The following is a 21923-nucleotide window of genomic DNA, read 5'->3' as shown; positions in this document are numbered from 1 at the left end:
TCTAGATCATTTTCCTACCCATTGATTTATTGATTTACTGAGGGCTCTTGCAAGTTACTCTTTAAATGTGTGCTCCCACCCCCACTCCAGTCAATGTAAGATACATGTGTTAAAGATCAATTAACGATTGAAATTAAGATTATATGTAATTACGGTACCTGAATTAATAAAAAAGCAGTGCGAGAAATACAATCTGCAGAGTCTCCGGTAGGCTGCGCTGTTCCCACGCACCCATGCGCGCGACCCGGCCCCGTCATGAGCCCGCGCAGCAGCAGCAGTGTAGAGCACAGAGAGCGGGGATCGGAGCGGGCAGTCAGTCGGCAGTCTCGTAGCCGCTTTGCTGGTGGATGGTAGCCTACTGAGTCGGACGGACTTTCCCCCCGGGATATTCTGCAGCATGAGCGGGTGAGTCCCACAGGTTGATACGGGAGCAAAGTTAGAGGTGTGCGGACAAACGTGCGGTGTGAATGCGGGGAACGGGTTTCCACAGCCTGTGATGCGTTTTATTTTTCATATCTGCAAGACCGCGTGAGAAGAGATAGGCGAGTCAAGCCATGTAACGTCTGGTATGATAGCCTAACGTTACTGCCATGTGTGATGTGCTGCAGCTGTGTGGCCCCGTGCAGCTCGAGCAGAGCGCTGGCACAAAGCGTGAATGTGAATCAGATGAGCGGTGACTGCTGATGACGAGCAGGCTGCGGGTCTCAAGCTTCAGCTGCATGGGACAAGTGAGATTCCGGTCCCAGCTCCAGCCACCCGGAGCTAATCGCTGTAGTCTACAGACAGTTGTCATTGCTTTGTCGTTGCTGTTCAACGTGCGAAATAGACTGTGGTATCCAGGAATAATGGAGACGTTTAGCTTCTTTCTATTCTATGGTGCAGGTGCAGCTCTGCGGTATCGATTAAGCATCCGATACAGGAACCTCAGTATCTACTCTTAATAAAGCAGGCCTACTCCCCTACTATGCTCCAAGACACTGAGTGCAGCCTACAGAATGGCACATTCACTGCGGGAATGATCTGGGAGGGAATTAAGGAAGTTAGAATCCTGTGGACAGGTTATGCTGAATGATAGAGGTACATGTGTGTGTGAGTTGCTGAAGACAGCAACTAGGGCTGGTCTAAATTGCCGCAAGGGCATTCAGTGAAAACAAGTGTGCATGTAGCCTACATAGGAAGAGTGTGTCTCCAAAAAGGGAGACTGTGTCATAAAGGTTACCAGCAGTCAGGGTGGAGACCATTTACTCGTTTTTATTTTTATTTTTTAATGGGCGCTTTCTGCAAAAACATTCCGCCAACCTGTGTATGTGGGAGAATGGGTGCTTCATCCTCTCTCAGGCAGGCAGCTTCACAGCTCCTCATCACACCTTTCCCCAACACCTCCTCTTCCTCCTCCTCCCTTCTTTCCCAACATTACCTTACAGTCATTTAGCAGACGCTTTTCTCCAAAGCAACTTACAATTCAGATTCTATCACACCGTAGGTACAGCTACGGGAGCAATTTGGGGTTAAGTGTCTAGCTCAAGGACACATTGACATGCGACTAGTAGAGCCGGGGATCGAACCGCCGATCCTCTGATTTGAAGAACGGCCCTGCTCTCCACTTGGCCACGGTCGCCCCAACACCACCTCCTCTTTCCTTCCTCCTCACTTCTTTTCCGAACACCTCCTCTATATCCTCCTCGGCCCGGCCTACTGCAGACTGCCATGTGCGTTGTTGTGTTTTGTTGTAGCTAATAGCGTTGGCCGCTCCTGTTGTTAATTGTAGCAGGTGCGTACAATGGAAGATCATTTCTAACCTCCAGTTGTAAGAAATCCAGTCATTGAGCCTGTGTTCTCCTGTATTGTAGTTAGTGCTGTATGGTATGACCAAAAATCTCAATCACGCTTTCACAGTTTATCACAGTTTTTCCTACAGATCGACTACCAGGTTAATTCAACATGGACAACTGATTACAGGCGTTGCTGACCTTGTTGTCTTTACTAGCAGCTGTTGTTCAGTTAAAGTCTGCATTATTACGGAGGAAGCAGCTTTTATTGGAGCGATCAGTGAGCGGCGTGACCAGCGGTGTTATCAGCCCTACAGAGCGGCGGCCGTCTGAAGTCACGGTTAGCGGCTTTGAGGAGGACGGACACAAAACGGAGGACTTTCCTTTTCTTATTAATGCTTATTTTTTTTCTGCAGAACTATTGTGAAGTCCACACACATAATCTATAAAGGAACAAAACATTGATTGCTCTCCAGTATGACAGAGACTTCAAGCCACCAGCAGAGCTACGAGTGAGAACAAACGAAACGGAGAGGAGACGAGTGAGAGACGTGTGTTGACCACATTTATGGACCAATAATCCAGTCAACTATTTCGTTTAAGTGTTAATATTAAAGTAAATTGTCTGTGTGTGTCTGTGAGAGAGAGAGCAGCATTGTAACTAAAAAATAAAACTTCTAAAACTTTCCACGAAGTGTGTCTGTTTGAGTTTATAGAGGAAGAATTTAGAGAAGATCTTAAGTATCAAACAACCTTTCATTATTAAAGACTACTTTATAACTCTGGTATATTTTTTGATCTCAACAACCAATCTACTTCCTGTCTACACCGGCACCCACCCGCATGCCCAGTGTACGTCAATAGTCGCGTGATATTCGTTTTCAGGCGTTTTAGTCAGGACGGATCATTTTGAAAAAGATGCTGAAATGTCCGTGTGGACGGAGATCGTTTTCGTTTTAAAACTGAGTTTGAGTGTATTAGTGTGGCTGTAGCCTAAGTCACACCTGGCTCAGGTGTGGCTCATCAGCTAACGACTAGAGTCACGTCAGCAGACTTCACAGAACACATCCAACATGCTCATGCAAAATCGGCGGCATCACCCAGATAAAAACCTAACCGCAGGCCTGACTATTGGGATTTCCATTTAACATCATTTGTCCGGTGCTGGGCTGCACAGATCTCACAGTTGGACCTGTCAAAGCTGAAGAGGCTAGCTTTAAACAATATGACAGTACCAACTTTGATATCTACTGTCAATTTGTCTGAGGCTATGGCCACACTAATATATTTTCCTTCAAAACCTGGGTTTTTAAACAAAAGCAATCTCCGTCCAGACTGATGTTTCAGCATTGTTTGCAAAAGGATTTCTGTCCATACCAACTAATTTACTTTAAAATGAACACTTACAAATACAAGTTTACTAGATTATGGGTCAATAAATTTGGTCTCTCACTCATTTCCTCTGTTTATTTGTTGTCTACTCTCACACTCGTAGCTCTGCCGGCGGCTGAAGTCCCTATCGCACTGGAGAGTATTTATGCTTTTGTTCCTTTACAGTTTCTTTGTAGACTTCACAATAGTTGTGCAGAACAAAAGCTTCAATAAGAAAAGGAAAGTGAATTAACAACTGGTAGTCGATCAATAATCAAGGCTGTTATTTGTGGTCTTCCGGAAAAGGGTGATAGGGGCGTGACAAATCAGGGAAGGACACGTCGTGACTGCTAAGAACCAATCAAGTAGTGAACGCGGGTGTCTACGCCATCGTTTTAAAATGTATGCGTTTATGCCCGTCCACATTAAGAGGTAACACCGGAGTTTTCAAACGCATCTGTCCTCGGTGGCGTGGCATCTCCCTCCTGTGGTTGTATGGAGCCTGACTGCATCACTGCAGATAACATGTGGATGCGATTTTGCAGAGAAGCTGCTGCACTGACCTCCCTGCAGCGCACACTGACCTCCACGTGGAAGACGAGAAGGGGGAGGGGGAGATGGAGGTCCTCCCTCCGTTTGTTTTGTTCTCCTTCTCCCTGAGTGCCTCGCTCTACAGGCTTCTTGCTTGAAAATGGCATCGCTGCAACCCCTGCTCCTCCACCCTCCCCCTCATGTTTCCTTCATCTCTGGGCTCCCGAGGGCTTTGTGAAAGTCTGTTCATGCCAAAATGCCAGCACTCTGCACCCCCCTCTCCTTCCCTGTCTTTCTGTGTGGCAGAGAGTCCCCCCTCTTCATCCAGGCTGGGGGGTTGGGTTAGTATGCTGGTGTTTTGTCCCCACTCTTTGCAATTGGCTGTGTGTGTGTGTGTGTGTGTGTGTGTGTGTGTGAATGGACCTGCTATTGTTGTCAGCGGCTCCTGGAATGCTGTTGAATGACGGTTGTGTCGGCCCAGAAGTATGATCTGTCTTTGTCCTTGTCATCTGTGTGTGCTTCTTCTCTTGCTGTGGACGGTGTGACAGCCACAGGGTTTTGAAACTAAAACAATTTGAAACTATCAATTTACCATCAATAAATCATGTCCGCATTTCTATTGATTCATCAACATGAGATCGTTGTCTGGAGCAGTGGTGCCAGTGGACTCTGGTGGCCCCTGCTTAGTACACAGTGTGCCAGCAGGTCAGATTCAGAGAGAAATGCACTTCTTGTCATGGGGAAGAGGGCGCTGTTCTTCACAGAGCTATGGAATGGAGACTTGATACTTGGACTTAAGTCACAGAATTTAGGAGTCAAATTGATTAAGGTAAAATTGAGGGGTGGTCATTTTAATTGGCGCATTACCGCTACCAACTGGTAAAATAAAATAAGCCAGGAGGTGTCGTATTTTGCCAGAGAATGCTAATATGCTCATATTTCTGCAAGAGAATTGCTGAAGTTTGAAGCTGTAGTGTGTGTACAGAGTGTGTGTGTTTTGTATTTATTTATATTTATTTAAGTATACTGTTAACAGTTAATATATTGTTCATAGTTTGAAGTTAAAAAGTTTGAAGCTGTAGTTTGAAGCCAAGTGTTTTGTATTTATTTATATTTGTAGTATACTTTAAACAGTTAATATATTGTTCAATTTGAAGAAAAAGGTATCGGTTCAGGCACCGGTATAGTTTTAAAAGTATGGTTTTGGCACCGGTATCGGAAAAAACCCAAACGATACCCAACCCGAGTCGCCATCAGCTGCAGCATTTGTGCACAACAGACAACTGAGTCACCAGTTCACCTGTTGTGTTCATTGTCGTGGACACATTCAGCCACTTTCCCAGTAAGTCTCCACCACATCAGGGGGGCTACTGCTGCTCAGTGGTGTGAGCGGGTCGTCCTTCAATCAGAGGATCGGCATATATACATTGGAAAAAGAAAGAAAGTGTACTTCTTTGACTGAAGTTATTTCAAGTGAGGGTCAGCAATATTGCAAAAATGTAATTTCACAATTTATTTCAGGCAGATTCATGCAACCACTTAAGCTATATATTAGGGGGGTAACAATACACTTATTTGTATTGAAGAATTCATTTGAATAACAGCCAAGTAACCCCTAACCAGCGCAAAGCATTTCTGGTTGAAAGAGATGTAATACACAGTACTGTGCCATCAGTGTCTGATATATTAAACTGTCAACACTGAAGATTGCATCGTTGCATTGAACTGAGGGCTTTTGCATTTACATTTTAGTGAGAAACATGTGCTTCACTGAGGATCTTTGTCAGTCTTTGTTGCAGGGAGGCAACTACTGTGATCAAGCTCTTCTCCAGGCACTGTCTGTTTCTTTGCTTTGTTTTGATCACAGTCATTGCAGAGAAGAACAAAAATGTCCTCCTGTTGTTTTCCCCTCCAAAGTTTTGCAGAATAGTATGTGCTCATAAATGTCGTCAGTATCGATGTATCTCACAAAAGCAACAAGTTGTGCATTTCCACTGACATCTGTGGATTCATCCAGCTGGAGTGAAAAAGAGTTTTCCCACAACTTGCTCGACAATGTCTGTTCTCATTTGATCTGCTCTGCGGCACACAGAGTCATTAAAGGCACAGTCTTTAACTTCTCCGCTGCGTTTGCGTCCAGCATGGTCTCAGCCAGCACAGCAGCGGCTGGAAGGAGCAGGTCTTCGGCTACAGTGAATGGTTTCTTTGCTTTAGCTATGAGCAAAGACACCGCATAAAGCCCTGGAGGCCTCTGGCTGATGTCGTGGAGGCTTTCCGCATCGTGTCTTGAGATGACCTGAATTCAGAAAGTTTCCTCTTCTAAAACTCAGGTGGCTTACCAACATGACTTGCAAGTTTTGTCTTGAGATGCCGCTGAAGATGTGTTGGCTTCATGCTACTGTTGGCTAATCTCTCCACAGAGAAAAAACACAAAGCCTTGGGTGGGTTGCAACTCGTGACATAAATCCCATTTAAAAACATATTCTTCGGAATACTGACTGAATACTGCTTCAACCACGACTCCATTGTTTGAGTTTTCAAGGCAGCAGTGATTGACAGGTGATGACAGGTGGCGTGTGCCTGGTTGGGTCAAACCATCCTGGTATGGGGGAGACTCTGGGTGTTTCGGATAATGAAATTGAATAGCCTACTGAATATACAATTCAGTTCATGAACTTACACTTATATTTTATTGAATATTTATTAAATAACTACTTCTAAAGGATTTTTAAATGGATGCTAATTTTAAATATATTTTTTAAAAGTCTCACGTAACCCCTGGAGTGCCTTCACATACCCCCATTTGAGAACCACTGCCCTACTGATTCGAACAGCGATTTTTATATTTATAGCTGCGGCTATGAGACCTTACTCTGGAGTGGAAAGCAGAGGCTGTACGAACATGCTTACTGTTATTGAGCCCCGTGACACTACTCCTTCACGAGCCCATTTTGCCAGACCATAATTCCTGCTTTGTAAAAGAAAACAAAAGCCCAAACAGAGAATCAAATGTTTTTCAGACACGCCCCCTTGAGTCTCACCAGCGAGGATTTGGTATTTTTGCTGTATTGAAAACGTACCGAACCGTGGCACCACTGTCGTATTGAACTGAACATATTAGGGGTGTATCCTCCCGCATGTCGGGGGTGCTGGCGGGACTCCGGCTCGCGTGGATGAGGGTGTCCGCGACCGTCTGACAACATGCTCGCGAGTCTGACTTTTTTTCCCGCGTGGACCGACTGATGCTGAAATGAAGCTTTGCAAATAGTGCACCACTTCCTCTATCTGCTGTGTTGTGCTACAGAACATGCGCAAACATGCATTATGTTGCTCTATATCAAGTGTAAACCATATTGTGTAAAAGTCATGTAAATCGGATGCCGTTTGTCACAAAACACAGATTTCCTCTCGGCAGTAGGTGGCACTGTGAGTATTAGAGAAAATTGGCTTGTAGACATCCTCAGACCATGAGTGTTATCAAGCATGGGATGTTTGGGACCGTTTGGAACAATGGCTACACCATTCTACCAAACGTAAAACTTTTGATAACTTTTTATCACAAAGGTCTTGAGATTTTACTGTCCAAATTTGAAGATGATCAGACAAATTCCCTAGGAGGAGTTCGTTAAAGTATAGCGACTACAAATGGACAAAAATCCATCGAAAAATAATAAAGATCAAAATTGCTGACTTCCAGGAATGTTTTTCAGGCCAAGGACCCCCAAACTGACAGAGAGATGGAGTAGGGACCCCCGACTATATATGTTGTATAAAATTGTGTTTTATATTAAATGGGCCTAGTACCATGCAGCGTCGGTAATACACGAGGGCAAAAATGCCCCTAAGAAATATCATTTTGCCCCCGATATCACCAGGAGAGGGGCAAACAATGCCCCCGAACTTTCTAAACAAATAAAAAAACTGAGCGCTTCTTAATCAGACCTACTGTGAGACTGCGGTCAACTCAGCAGACACTTACATTGTAGTGCACCTATATGCTGAAATCCACGGTAAACTCATTCAAATGGCGCAGATCGGGAGCGAGCGAAGGACTTTGAAAGTTAACGGAAAGATTAAAGATTAAGATTAAAGATTAACAACATCCGGTTTCTTCAGACGAACATCCGGTTTTCAGAACAAAGTATAAATATTGCATAATGGAAATTAGATGAAATGAATTCTATTCACATTAAGTATAAAACATGCTACATGCATCTCGTGAGTTAAAGGGAAAATACACCTAAAGTGTCTTTATTCTTTGATTTGAGGGTTGCTGGAAATGATGAATACCTGACTGACAGTCAATTAAGATATTTTACGAAGCAAAAACTCTGAACTGAATTTGTACCTTCAAATGGCACATTTAAAAAATTTTTTAAGGTGCTATAAAATTGTCTCAATAATTCCATACAATGACTGATTGATGTAATCAAGGCATCATTGACCTAATAGTTGTTTAAAAAATGTAATAACAATAAATAACCACAAAGAAATAAGAATAAAATTTAATATGATTGTCTGATTTGTTTGTTTTTTGTTAAAAAAAATCTAAGAAAACACTTTGAATCTGTAGACTACTGCCTAATAGTCTTATTGCCATTTGATGACAATTGCTCATATACTGTAAGCCTAAATAAGTATATTTATTATTTTGAACAAAGGTTAAATGTTATTTCAGAAGTTTCAAAAAGTGCCCCCAATTTTTTGAAAATGCCCCTGGATTTCAGTCGAAAATTGCCCCCCAAAAAATATGTAAATTTCCTACCCTGGTACCATGTATACCTCTTTATTGTGCATTCAATACTAAGCTATTCAAATAATACACAGGTTCATATATTCATGTTTTTATTTTAAACGTGTAAGGTACAGTGAGTAGGGGGGCCATGCCACTGCCATTTATAAACACACCTTGTCAGCTGATACCAATGCCAATATCAACATTGTCTGGCAATTGCATGATAATCATGCATACAAGCTATTCAAACTGATGTTTTTATTTTAAACATATATATGTGGAAATGAAAAATGAGTGATGGCCTATTAGTGCCACTGCCATGCATAAAGATACCAGTTATCTTTCATACAATACTGAACTATTAAAATAATGGACAGATTCATGTTTAGAGAAAAAAAAATTTGTCTAATCAACCAAAATTTCGCGGACCCCCCTGCAGTACCTCCACGGACCCCCTGTTGAAGACCTCTGGTTTAGAGCATGGTTTCAAGAGGATTTTTTTAAAGTCTCCATGAGATACATATCCTTTGACATGTAGGTGAAACTTAGCGATGGGGCTGCTCTTTTGAAAATTTGTCGGGGGCGCTATGGAGGCAATTTAGAACGGCCCAGCCAAAAACTCATATGAAACATGTCTTCCCATGATCTATGATACAGTATGATTGTCGTGCTATGTGCTGGCTATGGTATGTGGTGCGGCATGCATATGATTTAGCTATTTAGAGATCAAACCCTGACTAAACTGAGTGTAAAGCCTGTGTGTTATTGTGGGTCAGCCTTACTTTAAGGGCTTGGACTATATTTTAAAGTTAAGCTAAGGTTGGCTTTTGTTCCAGCTAGGGGTGGGGGAAAAATCGATACAGCATAGTATTGCGATATTTTGCGTGGCGATATTGTATCGATACATTTTTTTTTAGAAAAATCAAATCAATTACTTTTTCAGTCCACTAGATGGTGCTGAGTTGTTTTCTGGTGAGGTCAGCAAAGGTCCCGGGTCAGTGTGATTGGTAGGAAGTTGGTCAAAACAAAGAGACATCTGGCCTCACAACGGGGTTAAACCTGCCAACAGCAGCCGGCTCATGGGGAGAGTGCAGCGCATAACTGTCTCTCTGCCCTCCACGTCCACGCATCACAAGTTATACGGAGTTATATAACTCTAATATCCTACTTATACAAGTTATAGTTCATATGCTGAGTCCACACGTTTGCATTTGGTTAAGTTGGACTATGTAGTGATACAAACAGTTCAGTTTGTCAGGTTCATGCAACATTTATGACAATGTTGGTCAGTCTGTCTGCTTGACAATCATATTCTGCTGCAATACAAATGATTTAAGTGAGATGAACAGACTGAAAACTTTATCTTATTAGATAAAACATGTTGACACAGTTTTCCTTTGGGGACATCATTTGAAGTTGAAAAAAGTAATAAATTGCAAAATATGTTATCGCAATACTCGCAGTATCGTGATAATATCGTATCGCGGGACCTCTGGTGATTCCCACCCCTAGTTCCAGCAGACCTCTGCCAAACCAGCAGAACATCAGTTCAAAGTGACCTTTACCCAGCCCGGTTCTATGAGAGAAAATAAAGGCAGAGTGAAACAGACACACTTGCTGTTTGGGAGTTCCAGGTGAACTGGTGGAAGCCATTGCCGTATGCTAGGTGTCCTTCTCCAAGCGCTCAACAGCCAGTACAACCAGTCACGTTTGTGAAGCAACATTTTCACCTTCATGCTGCTAACAGGCTCAGCTATTTGCAAACAGTGAGTCATGCCCTGCTTTTATTTTACACGTGGATTGTCAGAGGCTGAATTTGGGACCATTTAACAAAATTGCCCTTTCAAACAAGTTTCTGTCCTTGTTTTTTGTCTTTCTGAGCAACCAGCAGTCCTCTCTCCTACACCGTGGCTCACCTGACCATGAGCCAAACCTGGAAATGAAGCTCTGAATCCACCAGATCCAAATCCTAATTACTGAATCTGCCTTCAAAAGGAGCCCCTTTTTCTTTGGCAGCTGTCTAATCAGCCAGCAGAATAATTCAGAGTAAGCTCTTTGTCATGTTAAATCATGTCCACTGCAATTCATTAACTGTGTCAGATAAGCTGACACAGTGCCAGCAGTCCCTTCTTACGTCTACATGCACAGAAAGAGGGATGAAGTTCTTGCCAGTGTGTGCAGAAAGCATCAATTACACATTCCTTTCCCCCAAGCCACAGTGACTGCTGACACAACATTACTGCTGAATAATTGTACTTGTGTTATAATTGGAGAGTCATTATTGAAGCAGGCATGTGTATTTGGAGACTGTAAGGTAACCTGTCCTTTCTCTGACATGGAGGGCAGGACCCACAGCAGAGCTCCACTTGTCTTTATGTCTGATGTGAGCAGACAGCACAGCTCTTGTTCTGCTCATTCGCTATGCATGTGCATACAGCTACACTCACAGAAATATTTAGGCCTAATAATTAAGATTTATGTATTTTAATTGCATATAAAATTTCCATCCATTTGGATTACATAGTTTTAACATAAATAAACTAAAACTTAATGTGATGTATATTCGCCAGTCAAACGTAAAAAATACATAAAATGTATGTAATAATACCAATAAACCCAATGTGTTTTGAATACACAGTACCATTTTATTCATAAACCCAATGCGTTTATATTCTCCCCACAGTCACAATACATGAAAAAATGAAACGTGTTACTGCAGTTGTGTTTAAAATAATAGCAGTGTTTAAAAAAAAGAGCATAAAGGCCAAAATCCTTATAATAGCTTTTATTCCCATGGGAACACTGCACATTCTATTCCAAATCAAAACATGAAGAAAAATGTTTTACTTCACAGAAAGTGAAGAAAAAGGAATATTGGGCTCTGCATTTGTCTTTACAAACTCAAACACAAATAATTAGTTTTATAACCACTGTTTCTAAGAACTGCTTCACATCTGTGTTGCATGGAGACAACTTCTGGCACCTGTGAACAGGTATTCCAGCACATGACAATTTGACTACATTCCACAATTCACAGGTGGCAGAAGTTGGTTGACTCCATGCAACAGTGGTTATACAACTAAATATTTGTTCAGTGATTTGCAGGAAAGCTAGATCTTCAAGCATTTTTCAGTTTATACAGTAAATGTTTGAGTTTGTAAAGACAAATGCAGACACTGCTATCTTTTTGAACAGCGTAATATTACTTTTTCTTCACTTTCTTCTAAGTAATACATTTCAGACATTTTTCTTCATGTTTTGATTTGGAATAGAATGTCCAGTGTTCCCATGGGAATAAAATCTATTATACAGATTTTGGGCTTTATTGTGTGTGGGCATTGCAAAAACTTCAACAATAACTTTAAATCAATTTTAAAGAATTGTAAACAAGACCTAGCAGCAAAAACAGACTCCTTTCAGAACTTTGCTGAACAGACATGGTAAAATGTGAGTGTACTGGAATGCGTACCTTTTTATAAATGTTGACCAACCTAACAATCTAAAAGGAGTACTTTGCAACAAAACAGTCCAAACTGGAAAACAGTTTCCTGAGGGAAATATCAGTTCACTGGAGCATCTTAATCTTCAGTACTTGCACTTTCGGTGAGTTTGGTGGAGTCCAGTTCCATCAGGATTTTCTGGAACACTTCGAAAGTGCACTTGAGGTCCTTGGGGTAGCTTAGGTTAAGCGCATATATCAGTCCGAATAGCATCACACATCCAAGGGTGACGCAAGGCAGATTTTTCAGGAGTCACAGGCCTTCAAGTACAACCCCAACATCTGCAGGCTCTTCTTCAGGACCGGCACCCTCCCTCCGAATGACGTAGATGCCCATTGTTGTTTGTAGAATCCCCTGCACAGCCTCTGTAGATTCGCCGTCCTGGAGGATAAACAAAGAGAACAATGAGATGTGTCCCCATGTTGGGACATGTAAAATAATAGATCTTTATTTTTTTACTTTCCAAAAACCTGCAAGCCATCAAACCATTCTACATGGATTGTAATCCTTCAACAGTTACAAATACTCCTCCACAGTCAACTGTTACTTACTTTGACTGTAATCATAATTAAAAATAAGTCCAATAGAATTTAAATACGTTTGACTGATTTTGAACTCAAAACTAGCAAAGGTGAAGAAGAAAATCCAGCTATAATAGGACACAAACATGCTTTCAAAAAATGTGCAAGCACTGAAAGTTATGTTCCAGTGGTTGTGATTAACTGGCCTTATACCCTGATATCTGATATCTAAGTGAATGAACTGCTGGAAATTTCAATATTTGAGTGAAATTTGTGCACATCAAGTTAAGTGTTTGAGTTGTTGTTTTTTGCTGCAGAATGTTTCTTTCATATTGCTGCAGTAAAGTAATTGAAGTAGTTGTTGGGGTTCTTATCCATGGTATGAGTGTAATAAATCCTCCGATGTGGCCCGTCAACCTCTTGATTGTCACAAGAACTTCACCGGGATTGCTCTCATCCGAAATTAATTAAGCGCATTTTGTTCAACAAACTGAATTTGGAGCAGCGACCCAAAGCTGGAAAAACGTTTTGAAGGATTCTCGATACACTGTTACTGAATTCATTAGCCGGCCTTTACAGCTTCCTTCCAAAAATGGTGGAAGTACTTTCGTTCCTAGAACTGCCACTGTATCACCACGCAGCGACACTATGGTGTCATATTCATTCATCTAACAGGTGTATAAACAAATCTACAGTACTCATTTCAGCTGCATGGTTACACAGTGGCAGTATTAGGAAAGAAAGTAGTCCCGCCATTTTGGAAGCAAGAAGCCTCGGAAAGAGTTTTGTTGTGCATTCTTAAAAATATTTTCATTTGCTTTGAGTCACAACTGAAAATTGTTTGCCGGTCCAGATCCACTTCATTAATTTTGGAGAAACACACTCCCACATAATTGTTTACAATCATGAGCTGACTGGTCGAACTTGGAGGATCTATTACAGGGATTCCCAAAGTGGGGTGCGCGAGAGGAAAAGTGTAATGGCGGTCTGATGGTGTAATAATATTAAATATAAAAAAAAAATGTAATTTTAATTTAAAAACTGTCAGGTGGGACATCTGAAGCTATCAGTCGTAAAAGAGGAGAGGGACAGAGAGAGAGAGAGGAATCGGAGGCGAAGGGAACGGAGAGGTGCGTTGGGAGAGACCGGGAGAAGAAATCGAGCCAGAGTCAGAGGAAGATGAGACGGCGCAGACTGGGGAAAAAAAGAGGCAATATGATGAAAAGTATCTGTGTCTGGGCTTCACTTGGATTGGCAACGCAGATTGCCCAAAGCCACAGTGCGTGGTGTGCAGTGAGGTTCTGGCTAACAGTCTGAAACTCTTATTTACGTCGCCACCTGAACACCAAGCATGCCAGTGCAAGTCAAAAGCCCCTTACATTGTTTATATCCAAATTGGAGGAGTTACAAAACAGCCAAAAACAACTGCAGTCTCATTCATGTGTTGGTCTATAAATGACGCACTACGGGCTTCATATCTGGTTACAGAATAGCGAGAAAGGGGCTACCGCACACAATCGCCGAAGACGTGAGCTCACCAGCTGCCAGAGAGATGGTGGAATGTATGATTGGGGAGAAAGAATCAAAAAAGTTGTGTATGATCCCGGTGTCCAACATCACTGTGTCGCCGCATCGATGCTTTGTCCGAAGACATCCTGGCTTCATTAGTCGCTCATTAATTGTAAATTAAATGTGATAATCTGCCTCTGAGCCTGTGCGTGTGTGCTCGCCATCAGTATTGCTCTTTAAAAGTGACGCCTTGTGTCACTGAAAGTGATTGAAACTTTGTTGCAGTGTTTCAGGGCGTTTTCACACCTTCAGTTCGTTTGCTTTGTTGCAGTTGCTCCTTTGTTCGGTTTGTGTTCACACTGCAACATTTAACAGCGGACTAAATCTTGTAAACAAATGCCACGCGCGAGCAAACTGTTCTCTCATTGGTCCGATTCTTATGCGGCTATGAAGGCTTAAAAGGCTCTGTTGCTTCTTTTTTTTTTATTATTAAGGGGGGGGGGGTGCGCGAACCCGGTCGGGATGTAGAAGGGGGTGCGCGGCCTAAAAAGTTTGGGAACCGCTGATCTATTACACTCAAATGGAGCAGTAAATGTAACTATGGACAAGAATCCAAACTTTCACTTTAAAATGTTTAAGTGTACTGTAGGTGTTACGGTTTTAATTTGTCACAAGTAACTCATTACTTCCCTGTCTACACCGAATATGAGATCAGCATAATGGTGTGGTGTTTCATGATTATGTTCTATAATTTCCATACTTTGTACTGCTTACCATTTCATACTTTACCAGGGTAATTTACAGTTGGCAAGTTTCTTATTTGGCTCGTAAAATTAACATACTCCACACTGATAGCTGCATATCACAGTAAATTTGTCGGAGTAAATTTTACTCAAATTGAATAAACTTTTACTCAATAAAATACAACATTTGGTCCCAGTCTATATAGATTAAAATCTACTCTTGCCTCAGAGTTCATGATTCAGAGTATTTTTTACTCTATTCAGTGTTTGTATTTAACTCTAGATGATGATAATTTACTCTGTGTAGCATAAAATGAAAACAACTCTACTGCCATTTTACTCAACTTAGAACTATATTCCACTCCATATAGAACTATATTCCACTCCATATAGAACTATATTCCACTCCATATAGAACTATATTCCACTCCATATAGAACTATATTCCACTCCATATAGAACTAAATTATGATTAAAACCTGAGAGAACTTACTCTGGAAGGTTATCATTAAACCCAACAAGTTAAATAAATCAGATATCAGTATTTACCAAAGCACAATTTATTATTTTTTATTACAAATGTGCAATGTATCCATACATATTTTACAGAATACATTTTGGACCTTTGGAACACTTTGGCCTTTTCACTATGACATCATAGGAAACAGTATGGCACAATAAACAAACTTGCGTCATCACACCTGTATGACATTTGTACATCAAATGCTTTATAACAGAAAATCTCTTTCACATCAACTACATGAGGTCCATCTTTTGTGCACACAACTTTATATGCATTAAAATGCTCATCAAGACACTGTTTGCAGGGCAAATGTAACAAACAATAACCTCTCATCTTTCAGAACTACATGGTGGATTTTGTGAAAAACTGGCATCTCACAATGAATCTTCAGACAAACGACTAAACCTGTCAGATACATATTTCCATGGTGTTTGGCCCATCTAATATTTAAAACCTTGGTGTCAATTGGTACCTGAATAGTCTCAGCTATCTCATAGCCCCAGTCTAGCACATTTAAAGCTACCATATTACCTGGACCAATTATCACTCCGTTGGGATCAAATGTCTGCCGCCTGTATGCTATTTGATTTTGGTGTTTCTTGGCCAAAGTTTTAGTGATATTTTTGAAGCTTTTTAATTGTTTCTTAAAGAAATTATGCTTTGCTTCATAGCGCATGCACCAACTATGCAAAAGTGGTCCAATTTTAAGAATACACATAGGTTAATGCACCATAAAATGATGTTTTGGTAGCACCCTTTTGTTTGGAAACAAATGCTTGAACAACCTGTGGTGTTCCACAATTAAGTGTTTCAAAAAAATAGTAATACCCTTTGATAACTTTGGTGAAAATACAATGTTTACAATTTGAAGCAAAAGCAGTAGCAAATACCAGTGTTGATCATTTGGACAAACCAAGTCTCCAAAGATAAGTGGTAGATTGCGAAGTAAACACCAGGATTGGATTGCATTCAAGCCCAAGTCATTTGAGTCCTCCCTTAACTTAACTGTAGGAGGTTTGTTGTTTTGCTCCATATAGCCATAGTTAAAACTCCTAATTCTACAGTCTATTTCTTTTAATGTTGTGTACTTATCTTTCAAGTGCAGTAATAGAAGTTTCATTTCATATTGTGCCACTCCCTCCAAGATATCGTGCATAATAGCGACAGAAGTTTTCACATGTATTGAAATATTGCAAGGAATTTAGAATGCAAGAATGTTTAACGCCCATCACATAGGGAAGAGTGGGATTTGTCTCCATCATTTGGCAATGTTCCGCATGAAGTGCGCGAGTTCGCAAAACTATCTTGGGTGAATCTTCATTAAACTCAGTCTGAAAGTCTTCTTTCTCAGCAAGACAGAAGCGGCAACAATATCTGGCACTGAATGATTCAACAAAACCAAACAAACTGTGAAGCCCAAGATTGTCACCTGTAACTTGAACAATAGTGCCATACACTGGCTGATCATACAAGGGGACCCGAATTCCATCCTTAAGTATTTTAATATCCTGCATAAGTGGCCGTCTCTAGCATGCCACAGTGCAACAGATCAATCAGCTTATGCTGCGGAATTCTACCCGCATTTCGCGAGTGGCCCGTGCCAATGTCAAGCCCAGCTAGTTTTAGCGGTCAACAGAGTGAAGTGCATTTTTTCTAAGTACAACACACATGTTGCATCGACCAGGGTGCTGATGAACTGCAGCGAAACAGTCCATCAACACAGCTCTTTTCAGAGTCAAATACACGTGTTAGTGCAAACAAACGCAGCTGGAAACAGTTGCTTAAAACGGTCTTTAACAGCTCTTTTCAGAGTAAAATACACATGTTAGCGCCAACAAATGCAGCTTAAAACGCTCGTTAACAGCTCCTTTCTGAGTAAAATATACGTGTTGACGCCAACAAACTGCAAATTCTACATAGCCATTTTCACAGTAAAATGTACCTGTTGCACCAACTAACTGCAGCAAAAGACGGCCCCTCTACACAGAATAAAACACACATGCACCTGCTCAGTGAAGTCCGCTGGCTACTGATGATAGCTAATACTACTTTATTGAGACTTTAATCCAGGTGTGTCGACGTTAATGTCCATAAACCACCAAATATTTTGCGAATTGATGTTAATGCGTTAGAAGCTAACGTTTGACTGTGACTATGTGAAAACGTTAGAAGCTACCGTTAGCATCTGCTAACGCGAGCAATCAGAAGCTACGGCTCATATCTGACAATGCAAATAGTGAAGTAACGTTAGGTTAGCTGCAATGTTGCTACACAATGTACCTTACACACATGAAGTTAACCAAAACGAATGACCTTACCTGACATGTTATTTCAAATGCCGTCTTCTGTTCCTCACTTCAGCCCTTCCGTTCCATAAAACGTCAGCTCATTCCAGTGTAGCGAGAGGTGTCATGGCGGCAGAAACGACACTTAAGGAACCATTGTGGGCGTGGTCACGCTGTTTTACTCCAATAGATTTTATTCTGAATATTTACTCACACTCTACTGGCTACTGGAAGTAATTACACTCCAAAATGATTAAATATGACTCCTTCAGTGGAAGACGATTAACGTTAACTATCAATGTAAATACGGTATATTCACAACCAATTTATAATGCAACACTAGGTTGACATACACTTACCATGTATTCTTTGACGAGTGTCTCCATGTCTTCATTGAGGGAGACACTTAGGCTCCTCAGGATACAGTCGCGCTTGACGTTGATGTCTTCATTCTGAAACAAGCATACCAACAAGATCCCCCCACAAAACATTAGCCAGTGTATTGTTTCTACAGTTTAAGTAATGCTTAATTTTACCTTTTAATATACTGTATTAAGGAGTATTTTAAGACTCAGCAACACCCCCTCCTCCCCAAAAAAAAAGGTTAAGAAAACAACAAATACACACTTACATGAGATGTCAGTGCCATTATAGTGCGGATTTTCTTTCCTGCAGATCCACCTTTGGCACGGAAAACCTTCAACAGGTCATCTCATTTTACAATCAATGAGGTACTTTTCTGCACTGAAACAAATACCAAAATGCACAGTTTTGAAATACACTAAGAAATATGAATCTCAAGATAAACTACAATGTCTCACTGTAACCAGTTCCCTTACTCTGGGTAAGGACGCAGCATTTGACCTCCTTCACAACCCTATCAACAGTTTGCAATCTGTCCTCCAGGCTCTGCCTCCTGTCCTCCGCTAAAAAGCAGCTTTGCTCTACTGTGTGTGTGCGTACCTGCTGCAGAAAGACAGTTAACGCCATCGTCTGTTCATCAAATTGCTACTAATGAACCCGCAAGCACTTCAAATTAGGTGACACTGCAATAAAATGGGCTAAAAATATTTGTAATGATGGTAACTAAAAGGAAAATCTAGAAGTTACGTCCCGTCAGAAAGAGTGGGTGGCTCAGCTGTGGAGGGTGCGGAGTGGTTCGGGGAACGGTGCCGGGAAGGGACTTAATTAGGCGCAGCTGAAACTAATCCTGATGGTCTCACTCAGCTGTATTTAATCACACAGTAGCGACGGAGGCAGGTCGGGACGAGCGACAGTGCTATGATGAGACGGACAGGCGGCGTGTGCTCGGAGGCAAGGCAGGAGAGCACACGGCCAAGCCCAGTCAGAGTGTATGACAATAAAGAACATTTGAAACCGTCATTCAACCGTGTGCTGGCGGCATTGTGCTCCCCAGACCCACCGGGTAGCAGAGAAATATAACGTTACAGTTATGGGATGTTGCTTACCCTTACGTTACATGTTATACGTAAACTAAAAACCTCACCCTAACCGAAAGTCAGACAAGATGTTACAGCAGGACACGTAAAACACGTTATCACTCGAACATCAGTCTACAAGTTAGCTCGTTACCAATTTCGGAGACACAAAGCATTTCTATGTCTCCATTTCTGAGTAACTGTGGGCTGTATAATTGGTGTTAACCTAACAGTTAGCCTTTAACATTAAGTGTCCGTTTTAATAAAGTGCCGTTTAACGTTATAGCCCCGTTTGCGCAAAAGTCCGTCGCCTAATTTTAATGACTGACTCGTTTTAATTAGTAATACATCGGATGTTGACTAATGTAAAACGTTAGTTGATATAACGGAGTTGTACCCCAAACCGGACAGTTTTTAGCTAATGTTTCAATACAATTCACTTACAATGTTGATAAAAATGATCGTGTAATGTTTTCAGTTGATTTAATGGTGTTAAACTGAAGTTAAACTTCGTACCTTTGAAACGAAATATTGTTGTAATTATTACAGTTAGCTTTGCCTTTACCAGAGTCGTTAAAACGATGCTAACACCGGTGAATTAGCCGTGCACTGCTATTGGCCTAATCCGTACGGACTTCTATCCTCGTTGTAAACACTGGCTGCTGCTGGTTTTTCGGGGATATTCGCTTGTTCCAGGGTCGAAAAAATGACCATCAATGCTGTCAACACATCCGGGACCGTAGTTCTGTCCTTCACAATAAGATATCACGCTTCAACAACTCCAAATGATGCAATAAAAGCTCCTTAATTTCCGTTTGAGCTGTTTTAGCGTCGCCCGAGCGTTCTTTCTGCTTTCTCTCATCAAAGTCACTTTCCTATAGTATTTAGACATATAAACGTCCATATATATTCATGAAATTTGACACATAGATTATTTGATATGTATGAATTAATATTATTTACGTTTGGTTGGCGATCGCCGAAGAAAATGACAGCGTAATGACCGGGAAGGGCGTCACGACGGAATCGTTCGAGACAGGCCAATAGCAGCTAGCGCCGACCGAGGCAGGCATCGTTACGTTACGTATTACAACACGTGCAAGTAAGCTAGCTAGCTCACGGGACTAAAATGTTTGCAATGTTAGAATTAACGGATTTGACACTCAATGTATCAATAATAGTGTGACACAATATCAACTGCACTCATAAAACATGTACATACACTAACGGGAAGATTATATCAGATGAGAGCAGATGTAATTTACCTGTTACAATCCAGGCTGCAGGTTGCGCTGATGTAAGATGGCCGACTGAAGTCCTGAGTCACTTCCGCTTCTGAACCAATCTTGAATGTTTCCCGGAAAATCATATTCATACCATATACATACGTTTTAACTGTTTCAATTTAATTGTATTCACAATTAACTGATTTATGCTGATTTTACGGAATTTGAATTGTTATATTTTAAAAATATAAGTATTTAAATAAAATGAAATGGTTTCAAATACTTAATGATAAACTATGCCGTGATTCATTTTTCTGAGTGTAGAAGGCAGTTGAGGGATCCTGGAACCGGCCTGAAGGTGTCGAAAATTCAGCTGCAAGTTGTCAATGAGCAGGAATGCGAGCTTACACGGTGTGAAGAGAAGTGGGGTCATACTGTCAAGTGGCCACATATTTTGACATTTTGAGCTTCATGACTTTCCCCTCATTACCTTGTTATTTTGTACATGCCATGTTCCACTCGTGTTTCTAGACCGAGTGCAGCATGTTGCAGTGTGTACAGCCCCTTTATGCCCCTTTATGTCCCTTCATGTCTGCCATGTGGGCTGGGCACTGCCAGAGCAGCCGGGTATTGAGCCTGCGGTTGGTGGGTTACTGTTGGCATGAGGGTCGGTCGACCAGTGGTGTCAAACAGAAACCTGCCCTGACTGGACAGGCTTGTTTTTTGTCATGAGGCTTCAGGATGCCTATGACTGCAATTCTGTTTATTGTTATAATTATGTCTGCCCATACAGTCAACGTAGTCAATTTGGACTGTTGGTGGACTTTTGAACAGAGGTCCATGCGGTCCGTCGCAGACATGGGTAGATAAAACTGACATCACTGTCAGAGCTACGCAGACGCACAAAGCATCTTTTAAATAACTGCCATGTACTGGAATTTGTCATTGACTTACTTTATGTAGTTTCACATTTCAAATACTTCAAATAGTTTTTTGTAGGTTTCTACTTCTCAAAGTAATCATAGGTAAAAAGTTCAATAATCTGTTACTATTTTCATGATTTATTGTTTATTTTTTGGTCTGTGAATTTCCAGAAAATTGTAGATTAGATGGCCATCACAATTTGAATTAAGTTTTTACATAAATGCATAACAAACATTAAAAAAAAAAATCTCTTAAATTTGTTTCTCATAGAATAGTGACCAAGAGATGTCGTGAGCGGGACATTTTCCAGTGAAAAAATCGACTCATCAGTGCTCTCGGGTGGACTACCTATATTTCGACATGACCTCAGACATACCTCTGAATGTTCTTGTTACTTATCAGCCAACACATGTTCGAAGGCTGATATTAAACAGGTACCACGAGGTCTCACCAAACCTCAGCTGCTTTTTTTGCTTCTCTCGTAGTGGAAAAAGCCCTCTGCCTTTCCTACTATTTGAGAGAAATGTACACCTGGAAGAAGTTTGACCGCTCAGTGGTAAGCTTTACTCTGAAATGATGCTGATATTCCAGTGGAATGAAAAAGTCCAGAAGGAAAAGCTGCATCTCAGTGGAGGAAGTCTCTCTGAGGCATCCTTTACCAGCTAGCAGATACTCTCATAGCAGATACACTCAGTGAGATGCATGAAAACAATAAAATACAATTTCTACCATATACTATCTCTCTGCCTTCAGAAAAAGAGCTGTAGAGCAGAGCTGCTGCTGACTTTAACAAACCGTGTGACATCGTGGGTCGGCTTGGTGACACAGTATGGGCCAAACTGTTTGT

The 21923-nt window shown here is 41.3% G+C and overlaps 1 protein-coding gene across 1 annotated transcript in view; it reads left to right on the top strand.

Annotated features, from left to right (window-relative positions):
* The first annotated feature begins 316 nt into the window (after positions 1 to 316).
* The window catches only part of LOC306779968 (protocadherin Fat 3-like), a 188389-nt gene continuing 166782 nt past the window's right edge, over positions 317 to 21923 (top strand). Inside the window, exon 1 of the mRNA XM_079272102.1 lies at positions 317 to 405. The gene's annotated coding sequence lies outside the window, so the exon portion shown is untranslated. The remainder of the gene's footprint in view (positions 406 to 21923) is intronic.

Source organism: Melanostigma gelatinosum (assembly GCF_949748355.1).
Source record: "Melanostigma gelatinosum genome assembly, chromosome: 7".
Lineage (NCBI taxonomy): Eukaryota > Metazoa > Chordata > Actinopteri > Perciformes > Zoarcidae > Melanostigma > Melanostigma gelatinosum.
Note: the sequence above shows the minus strand (reverse complement) of the source record. Positions and strands in the feature narration are given on the sequence as shown.